General features: G+C 46.8%; 1 long non-coding RNA gene across 1 annotated transcript; it reads right to left on the bottom strand.

The window, feature by feature from the left end:
- Positions 1–1,570: 1,570 nt before the first annotated feature.
- Positions 1,571–9,370, bottom strand: LOC147579968 (uncharacterized). Its single transcript, XR_015252382.1, has 4 exons — positions 9,013–9,370; positions 6,114–6,331; positions 4,578–4,680; positions 1,571–3,888 (listed from the first exon to the last, which is right to left on the bottom strand). It is a non-coding gene; the product is annotated as an uncharacterized LOC147579968 (long non-coding RNA).
- Positions 9,371–10,942: the final 1,572 nt, after the last annotated feature.

Below are 10,942 nucleotides of genomic sequence, written 5' to 3'. Positions count from 1 at the left end.
ATGTTTATTTATTTATTTTTTCTTACCAGACCTTGGTTTCTGGATTAGTTTGCTAGGGCTACCCTAACAAAGTACCCCCGATGGGCAGCTTAAACAACAGAAATATATTTTCCCTGCGGTTCTGGAGGCTACAAGTCTGAGATGAAGGTGTTGGCAGGCTTGGTTTCTTCTGTCTCCCTCTCCTTGGCTTACAGATGGCCACCTTCTCCCCATGTCTTGACATCACCCTTCCCCCCCACCCAGCCAGTCTGCGCCCAAATTTCCTCCTCTTAGGAGACACCAGTCATATTGCATTAGAGTCCACCCTAATGACCTCTTTTTAACTTAATGACCTCTTTAAAGACCCGGTCTCCAAATCAGGTACACTGTGAGGTGCTGGGGTTTAGGATTTCAACATACGGATTGGCAGGGGTTGGGGGGTGTGCACAATTCAGCCCATAACAGTAACTGATTATAATAGACCAAAAAGGAGCCGGTGAGGGTTTTTGTTTCTTTTTACACAGAAAATTAAAAGTTCCTGTTGTGTGGAGTGGCTTCTGCCTTTCTAAAGTGTTCGACTCCATGAAACTTCAATTCACAAGCATTCCTATCGGCATGGACAGAGAGGGGGCAGATGCCAGGGTTGTTAGCCGTGAACCGGTTCTGTGTTCTGTGCGTGCTCATAGGCAGTTCACATACCCCTCCCAGGCCGGTTTCCTCATTTGTAAAACAAAGAAATTGGGTCGGTGAGAGGGATGTGGGGACTGGCACTCAACCCCCTTTCTGGGAGCTTTCCTGTGTGGCAGAGATGGGAAACCCCCAAACTACACTTCCCAGATTCCTTTACAGCTAGGGTTCTGGCTGTGACTTAGGTAGCTCCGAGGAGATGCCCTGGTAGGAGACAGGGACAAAATGAAGTCGAGGCCGTCTTTCTGTGGTTTCTGCTGTGGAGGCCTTCCCTTCACACGGAAAGGAAGCGAGGGGGCTGCAGTTATCATTCCAGTGTCTGTAACCAGGCTGAGGTGGGGGCGCAGCAGCAGGGGAGCACCTGGGGAGTCCTTCCCAAAGATACACGGGGAAAACAGGAAACACAGGCACAAGCATGTTCTTTGCTGCACTGTTGTAGTATGCGACTGGTAACAACCCTAATGTCCTTTCATGGCAAACTGCAAAAATAAACTATGGCGTATCCCCCCGCCCCCCCCCCCCCCCCCGAATGTTCTGCCGCTCTATAACGAAATAAAGACAATGTTTCCATATACCACTATGGAGTTAACCTTTAAGATATACAGTTAAGTGAAAAAAAGCAAAGTGGAGAAAAAGGTATAAAGTAGATTACCGTTTAGAAAGGGGAGATCGGCGTCGGGCTCTGGGCTGATGGCTCAGAGCCTGGAGCCTGTTTCCGATTCTGTGTCTCCCTCTCTCTCTGCCCCTCCCCCGTTCATGCTCTGTCTCTCTCTGTCCCAAAAATAAATAAACGTTGAAAAAAAAAAAAATTAAAAAAAAAAAAAAAAAAAGAAAGGGGAGATCGGTATGTATGTTTTTTTAAAGAAATCTAAGAACAAAAACAAGAGGTAGCCCCAAAGATTAAAAAAAAATTTTTTTTTAATGTTTACTCATTTTTGAGAGAGAGACAGAGCATTAGCGGGGGAGGGGCAGAGAGAGAGAGGGAGACCGAATCCAAAGCAGGCTCCAGACTCTCAGCTGTCGGCACAGAGCCCTACACGGGGCTCAAACTCACGAACCGTGAGATCATGACCTGAGCCAAAGTCGGACTCTCAACCAACTGAACTACCCAGGTGCCCCCCCCACTTTTTTTTTCTTAAAAAATTTTGTTGTTGTTTATTTTTGAGAGGGAGAGAAACAGAGCATGAGTGGGGAGGGGGCAGGGAGAGAGGGAGACAGAATCCAAAGCCAGAGGCATAACCGGCTGAGCCACCCAGGTGCCTCCCCACCTTTTTTCCTTAATGTTTATATATCTTTGGGAGAGAGAGAGAGAGAGAGAGAGAGAGCAAGCGGGGGAGAGGCGCAGAGAAATTGGGAGACAAAAGATCTGAAGCAGGCTCACTGAGAGCAGTGAGCCCAATGTCACGAGATCATGACCTGAGCCAAAGTCACCAAAGTCAGATGCTTAACCGATTGAGCCACCCAGCACCTCCCCCACCCAAAGATTTTTTTTTAACGGTAGGAGTGTGACTAAGAGATCAGGTTCCAAGCTCCTGTAGTGAAACAAGACAGAAAAGAGAAAGGGACAAGCGGGCAGGCCTGTTTTTTCCAGCGGTTCAGACTTGAGAATGAGGAGGGAACAGAAAGCCCCGGAGGTGTGGAAGGGAAATGAACCTTTACTGAGCGTCTGCCCTTTATAACACCTAGGCCAGGTGCTTCAAATACATCTTCTCTAATCTTCTCCAGGTTTGATTTCAGGGAGGTATTTTTATTGTCCTCGTTTTGTAGATAAGGAAAGGAAAGGAAAGAGGAGTTAAACAACTTGATCAAATTCATAAAGCAAGCAGTGTCAGAAAATAGGACTTTGCAACCAAGGCTTTGAGATCAGCTATATACAGCCTCACTCTCTTGGTGGGTCCCCAGATGGAGACCTTCGGCAGTAGCCACAGGGAGATGATACCTTAGAACCCCGCTGTCTCCTTCCTTTATCCATCCATAGAGTGGGGCACTAGGCCGGGCTGCAAGGGTTGGGCCCCAAGCTTAGCCACGGTATCTCCCAGCCTCCTAACCTGTCCCCATCTGGCTGGGGGACAGGGGAGTGCCTCTAGGCCATTGGCTTTCAATCTGATTGCATATTAAAACCACTGAGGATCTTTAAAAAATACTGATGCTCAGGTCTTATCCCCAGAGATTCTGATTTAATAGATATGGGTTGCAGCCTAGGCCTGGGGTTTGGAGAAGCTTCCCAGGTAATCCTAATATGTAGCAAAGTTTGCGAACCACAGATCTGAGCTGTTGCGGTTTCCATGTGTAGTCAGGGCCAGAACGATTGGCATTCACCTGAGAGCGAGTTAGAAATGAGAAATCTTGGGCCCCACCCCAGAACTACTAAATCAGAAACTTGTGGGGAGGGAGGAGTGAAGGGAAGGAGCCAATGATCTGTATTTTCATTAGCCTTCCACATGGTTCTAACGCACCCTAAAAGATTGAGAACCACTGCTCTAAGCAACAAACTAGAGACAGATCACCACATGCTTGGTTTCCTTTGTCAACTACCCCCCAACTGCTATGTTTGTTGCAAAGTAAGACAAATTTGACAGACCTAGGCAATGAGACTGTCCAGGCCATTCCCCCAACAACAAAACGTTAAGATGTGAGAACGTATTTAAATGTCACTTGGAATCATCTGGAACTCACTGCAGCTTCAGAAAGGGAGCAGCGTTATCAAAGTGGTAACATACCAAAATTTGCCAAAGGGAGCATCGACAGCCAAGGGAAAACATGGTCCTCCAGGACAGATGAACCAGGGTGAACAGCCCAGGGGAACCAGCAGCCTGGCAAGTCGTCATAACAAGGCTCCTCAATGGGAATGGGGTGTTACTCTCCCAGAACTGTCATAACAAATGACTGTAGATTTAATGACCTAAAACAGTGGAAATCTGTTCTTTCACAGTTCTGGAGGACACAAGTCCAAAATCAAGACATCAGCAGTGTTGGTTCCTTCTGGAAGGTCTGAAACAGAATCTGTTCCATCCCTCTCTCCTGGCTTCTGGTGGCCGCTAACAACCCTCAGAGCTCCTCATTGTGTAGACACATTGCTCCAAATCTCTGCAGGCCTTCCCAGTCTCTGTATCCAAAATTTGTCTCCTTTCCGTATAAGGACAATCATTGGATGTAGGGCCAGCCCTCAATGGAGGATGATCTTATCTCGCGATCCTTCACTTAATCACATCTGCAAAGATTCTATTTCCAAATAAGGTCACATTCACAGATTGCAGGGCAGGGGTGGGGTGGGAGAGGAGGGGGCTATTAGGACTTAGACCTTTTTTTTTATATAAGTTTATTTATTTTGAGAGAGAAGGAGAGCACGTGCGCACGAGCAAAGGCATGAGTGGGGGAGGGGCAGAGGCAGAGAGGGAGAGAGAGAATTCCAAGCAGCCTCCGAGTTGTCAGCACAGAGCCTGACTTGGGGCTTGAACTCATGAACCGTGAGATCATGACCTGAGCCAAAATCAAGAGTCAGATGCTTAACCGACTGGGCGACCCAGGTGCTCTTGGACCTTATTTTTTTTTAGGGCCACAACTCAACCCACTACAGATGGGAAATAAACTTCACTTTCTTACAGCTGCCCTTCAGATGCTGATTCTAAGCAGAGGAATTTCCTGAGGTAACTCAAGACAATCATGAAGGGCCTGGAATACAGCACTAATTACTGGCTTCACAGAGTTCGACAATATACAGAGTGCTTTCATGTGTGCTCACAAAGCCTTGCCACAGAGCAGGGATGTTTTTCTGCTATTGCATAGGAGGAAACTGAGGCACAGGGAGGCTGAGTGGCTCGCCAAAGCTCACAGTAGCTGTCAGCTACTGTCAGGAGTCACAATTTCACCCTATTGTCTTCAAGAAAGTGGGGGGCAGGCAGATCTCTTACCTAAGACAGCGGTCTCATCGAGATTCAGCATTGCGCCAGCCAGTGGATCGCCAGCGATTCTGTTCGCTTTCTCAGTTTCCCATGCCCTTTCTCAACTCCAGTCCTACAAACAGAGAGAGTCTTGTATATGCTGGGCACTTGACCTCAGGGGGGAACTCAGTAAATGTAGACAGAATGATTTTGTTTGTTTCTGGCCCTAGCTCAGCAGGAAATCTGTTTGATAGCCACAGATTAATATGCACCTATTCCAGGAGTTAATCCAGACGACCCTCAGACATACTTGGATGCATAATGAAAGCATAAACGGTGGGTTCTGACATCAGTCTCCTTACTCTCTTCAACTCAAAAATGGATGAAAGCCTGTAACCCTAATGTAGGTGTCTAATCTATCTCAGGGGCGTGACTACTCTTCTATGTGGTCTGGTCAGTGACACTATGTTGGCTTACCTTTAGGGTCTTTATTCCTGAGCCCCAAGGTCTCAGGTTTGCTTGCTTACCTTAGCCACGGCTGCTGTTTCCCCTTCTAGGAATTCAGGGACACATGTGGCTTGAATAACCTTGGTCTCCCTGCTCAGGACTCCCGCCTCCTCGGCCTCCGGTGCCAGCTCTCAGCCCTCGGGTTTCCAGCCACCATCATGACTAGCCTACCATCGCTTCAGACTCCAAATATCAAAAGTCAATCCTATCGTCCCCTTCTGAATAGTTGCCCCTTTTGAACATTCCCCATCTGCTTAATGGCACCACCTGGAAAACAGACGTCATTGTTCAGCCCTCTTCTCCCCCATCTTCCTCTGAAGGCAACCCTTTCCCACAAGATGGGGGTGGGGCACAGAGATGGGTAGATGAGGAGCGGAGCAAACATTTCTGAGCACTCACTGCGATGAGACAGACCCCGTGCTGTATGCCAACTCACTGATCTCAATAATCCAGCTTGGTGGGGACAGTATTTGTGTCCTAATTTTACAGGTGGAAAACAGAGGCTCAGAACGATTCGGGGCCTCGGCCACACAGCTGTAAAGCAGAGAGCAGAACCCAGCCTGTGCCCTCTGCACTCTACTGTGATGTGCTGTCTGATTCATTCTTCCTTTGGTGACTCCCAAATGTGCTGCTTCTCTCCTGCCTCTGCTAGCATTAACCCTAGTCCAGCCTTCACCTCTCCTTCCTGAATCGCTCAACCAGCTTCCCAGTATTCTCTTCTCTGCATGTACTCTTTTCTGCTCCAATTTGCGTGTGTCCAACTGCTTAATATTTCTTTCATATCTCTCATAATGCCTGACCCAGGACTAGACATGGGGTAGACACTCAGCACATTTTGTTAACAGAATATGGGTGTGGCACAGCAGGAAATTTATTTTCTACCATCTAAGTATGATTTTAGATTAGGCTAGGTGTCACCTGCAGGTGCCTTGAGACACTGTAGTAACTCATACCAGATGTAGAATAGGTTAGTAATGTGGTTGACTTGTTACCACCCTTGGTCATGAAGGATGACAATGGAATTTACCCAGAAGTTCATAGCTAATCTACAATGCTTACTGTGGCTGACAGCTTTTATCTTCTCTGCTGACAACTCATAGCCAGTCTTGTTTCTCTACCGCTGTACAACTTCAGGTGAGGAGAAAAAGTCCCAAGGCATCATTACCTACATACAGAACCCTCCAGACCAGGTGGGAGTTTGTAGAAGCCACACGTCAAAGGAGTTGCTGGAATCTCAGGAGACTTGGATGAAGACAGTCAAATCACTTCAGCTTAACCTGACCCAGGAATGCACACTTTAAGATGTATATTTCAGAGGGAAAGGTGGATTTTACAGATCTGAATTCCATGTGCTTATCTGATGTAATCAGTAAAGTGTACAAGTTTGAATCACAAATATTCCCTTTACCAACCTAGGTGTAGATCAGAAGAGTTACAGTGTTAGGAGGTCCCAGTGAAATATGGAAAATATCCCATGCAAGTGACCACTTGCCAGTTGCCAGGCATGAAAACCGCACCCAATTTTTCTCCTTTGCCATGAAACTGTCACCGCCAGGGCTCCAGCAGGCTCTTCCCCTTCCCCTCACCAACTCAAAATATCTTCACAAATGCATCCATTCCCTTTAATACATTCATCATCAGCCTTACCTGTTAAACCACACAGCAAAGCTGCATTTCATCTGAGAATCTACTCAGATAACAAGGGTGCCAGACTCAGTGTTTAAAATTCCTTCTCCTGGTGCCTGGGTGGCTCAGTCAGTTAAGCGTCCGATTTCGGCTCAGGTCATGATCTCAAGGTTGGTGAGTTCGAGTCCCGCCTCGGGCTCTGTGCTCAAAGCCTGGAGCCTGCTTTGAATTCTGTGTCCCCCCCACCCCCTTCTGCCCCTCCCCCACATGTGCGCACGCGTGCTCTCTCTCTCTCTCAAAAACAAATATTAAAAAAATATTTTAAATAAAACTCCTTCTCATTGAGAGCAAATTGGTGTAAACTCTTTGTAGGATGACTAGGAAATATTGATTAAAAATTTAAATACAAATATCCTCTGACCTAACAGTTCCACTTCTAGGAATTTTCTTCCCAAAATAGCAAAACCGAGGCAAAACAAAAATACACGTGTGTGGAAACATTAATTTCAGCATTGTTTGTGAGAGTATGAGAATAGACACAATTAAAATGTCTCTTTTTTAAAAAAAATTTTAATATTTATTCATTTTTGAGAGACACAGAGTGCAAGTGGGGGAGGGGCAGAGAGAGAGGAAGACAGAATCTGAAGCAGGCTCCAGGCTCTGAGGTGTCTTCACAGAGCCTGATGCAGGACCCGAACCCATGAACCATGAGATCATGACCTGAGGTGAAGTCTGATGCTCACCTGACTGAGCCACTCACTCAGGCGCCCAAAAATGTCTTTTAATACAGATGATGGTTAAATAAATTCTGATACATCCAAACAATGCAGCTCTGTGACGTCATGAGAAAATGAGGTAAATCTTTAGGTGATAATATTGAATATGGAATGTGCTACAGGATACATTAAGTGAAAAAACACAAAGGGGCAGTGGAGTGGGCACGGTGTGGATAGAATGTATGTGTACGTCCAGGATGCTTCCTTGCATATAAAAAAGGTATTGGAGCATTTATTCATTTATTTGATTTTTTTTAATGTTTATTTATCTTTTGAGAGACAGAGACAGAGCATGAGCTGGGGAGGGGACAGAAAGAGGGGGAGTAACAGACTCTGAAGCAAGCTCCAGGCTCCGAGCTGTCAGCACAGAGCCCAACGCGGGGCTCGAACTCATGAACCCATGAGATCATGACCTGAACCGAAGTCAGCCGCCCAACCAACCGAGCCACCCAGGTGCCCCTATTCATTTATTTAAACTAAAGTACCAGCAAGTGCCTCTTCTCCATGTATTTACTTGCTACTGAGTTTACTGTAGATTTCTGAGGACTAACTTGTCCTGAGAAGCAATGATACCATCATCTCCGAATCAAAACAAAAAGGAAAAAAGGGACTAAGAAACTGTTGCCTCTTTATAACCTCAGGAAAAAAAATGGAATAGATTTGCTGCCACGGCATCCCTACCTTGTTCTCCTCACAGAGACATCCTGCTCCCTTTAAGCTGACATTGGTGGGTCTTGGGGGTGGGTACATGGAAGTATCTTTTACAAAAATCTATAATACTGAGCCTGGTGTGGCTCCTTATGCCATTTGTACACTGAAGAGTAGAGCCGGGTCCTGATTTTCACCCAGCAGCACAAAGTCAGGGGTGAATATTGGAGATTATCAAAGATCCCACCTACGTTTCCAGGGAATTTCCAGACCAGCTATGGTAGGGGAAGCTGGATGGCATTAGGGACCATGGGATTCAGCCCCATATACTTGACCTTGGAATAGTAATAACAATGAAAAGTATCTGTTCATGAGGAATGAACATCTCAATAGTTCCTAGTCTCTTAGTTTCCATACCTTGCTTCTCTCAAGGTGGCAGAGCAGAGTGGGTAAGACTCTGTAGCCAAATTCCAAGATTCAGTCCTGGTGATGCCATTTATTAGCTATTTGATCTTGAATAAGTTACTCTCTGCTCTTAGCTTTCTCATCTGTAAAATGGGGTAACTCTGGCACCTATCTCCTAAGACTATCATGAAGATTACACAAGTAAATAGAAGTGAAACATATACCAAGTACTCAATCAATGCTACATCCTTAAAAGCTAATCTGCTTCAGAAAACAGTCGTATTTCTGCACAGTAAGCATTAAAAGCTTCAAACCCCTCACTGCCTCTCCCCTCTCCAAGCTCCCCAAGGCCATGAATTAAAATAACAGACATGATCTTTGTCTCCTAGAGCAGTTTTTCTTAAGCAATGTTGTCTAGTGCCGTGCAAATTAATGTAAAGTATTCATTTTATCTCAAGATCATTTTGGAATTCCATAGTCATTAATTTCAAACCCAGACTTGCCTTTGTACTTAATTATTAGTTCTTCTCTCAGGAGTTGAGAACGTAGCACTTTCATTCCTCCACGAAAAGTTCAGGTGCTCATGGTGGTGGTCGTGATGTCTGAAAGGATCCAGCGGAATGCTTGGGGGTGGTGTGTTAGCGACTTCCAGCTGCTGCTGCAGAAACAGACACCATCTCACTGGAGCTTCTAGGCTAAAAGGATGGCAGTTTCCTTACTGTGTAGGCAAGATCTGGGATTCCAGAAAAGGAGGTAGCTGTAAGATCCTGAGCAAGCCCTCACCTGTCTGCATCTGAGTTTCATCATCTCTAAAACAGAGGGATTGCATTAAATGCTCTGGTGGTTCTTTCCAGCCCAAAAGACTCCAGGTAGATATATGAATCCTGTCTCAGCTGGGCTTTTTTTTTTTTTTTTTTAAACTACACTGAAGCACTCCCCTCTGATCCCAACATTGCCACCACACACCTGAACACACACGCACACAACACACACACACACACACACACACACACACACACACACACACACACACAGAGTAAAATAATAACAGCTCCCATTTACTGAGTGCTGAGTGCCAAGTGCTTTATATACGTCATTGCGCTTAATGCCCACGATAAACCTCTGAGGCAGTTATTGATTTTTCAGATACCCAGAGAGGCCAAGGTGAAAGCCAAAGAGGGAGCCGGGATTCCAGGTCCTCCCAGCTCTGTATCATTCTCTGTATCTAGATCAGTGGTACCCTCAGGCCTTCCAAGTCAGCCATGTGTGCGGTGGGGGGTCCTGGAACGGATCCCATGGGACTGCCCTGGCATTCAAGGTCTGAAATGGCACTGTCACCCTGGGATTTCTACTTTTCGAGTTTGTTTTGTTTCAGCCATGCTGGTGTTAGGAAGCAGCGTCCGAGGAGTTCTCCGAGAGCCCTCCCAAGAGTCTCCGCGGCAGAAGAGAGATTCTGCACATTTGATTCCAAACCAGTTCCACTCAGGAGGGAGATGCAGCCGAGTTCCCCTCCTGTGAGTTCCAGACTTGCGGCAGACCTCTGGGCAAGGCTGACCCAGAGTGTGGAGGGAGAAGACCTCACTTTCCGTGTCTGGCTACAGTGCACAGATTTGAGTCTTTGATTTTACCGCAGCTGCACATTTTCTGAACGTTTATCCTCCTTCCCAGCCTTAAGCATTTCAGTCTACCAGCCAATCCCTCTCTCTCTCTCTCTCTCTCTCTCTCTCCCTCTCTCTCTCTCTCTCTCTCTCTCTCTCTCTCTCTCACACACACACACACACACACACACTCATATCCTCATTCATTCTCTCTTTGAGGATGTTTCATAGCTGAAAATAAACACATCAAAATTAAGACTGTTGCCTGTGACAAGAAAGCGTATCCGAAAGAATTACAAGCCAGAGTTCTTAAAACCTCAGTCATTAAGGAATGTCTCTGGAACCATCCTCCTCTTTACAGGGTGGAGAACTGCAATAAATAGAACTCAGAGACTGAGACATACTCAGAATAAGACATGCACACATTTATTATGAGCAGCTGCATTCAGCTGAGTTCCTGGAGGGATGTGGGAGAAGTCTGGCATTCATTCACTGCTCTGGAAAAGGCTGATACCAACAGCACCCAAAGGAACAAGTTCCCGGCACCGTGGGTGGCGCCCATCGGGAGCAGCATCCACACGGGCGGGGCCAGCCTCTCCCTGGGCCTTGGTGCCCTGGGCCTCCTCGCCCCCACCACTCGGCTACCCCGGGTCAGTCACCAACCCTGCATCCTCCTCTCAGGCCTCCAGCCCCTCAGAAGTGGGGTGGACTGTGAGGAAGGGCTTCCTGAGCCGCTCCCCTAAACCCTCTGATGAGACCTTCCAAGGGCCCTTAGATGCGGCCTGCCCGTGGGATGGGAGAGGGGCAGAGCCCAGCCAGGCAGCCTGCAGCCCTC

Source organism: Puma concolor, chromosome B3 (assembly GCF_028749965.1).
Source record: "Puma concolor isolate L17-30 chromosome B3, mPumCon1.1.hap2, whole genome shotgun sequence".
In the NCBI taxonomy this organism is placed as follows: Eukaryota; Metazoa; Chordata; class Mammalia; order Carnivora; family Felidae; genus Puma; species Puma concolor.
The sequence above is the reverse complement of the archived record's forward strand: the minus strand, read 5'-3'. Positions and strand labels throughout refer to the sequence as shown.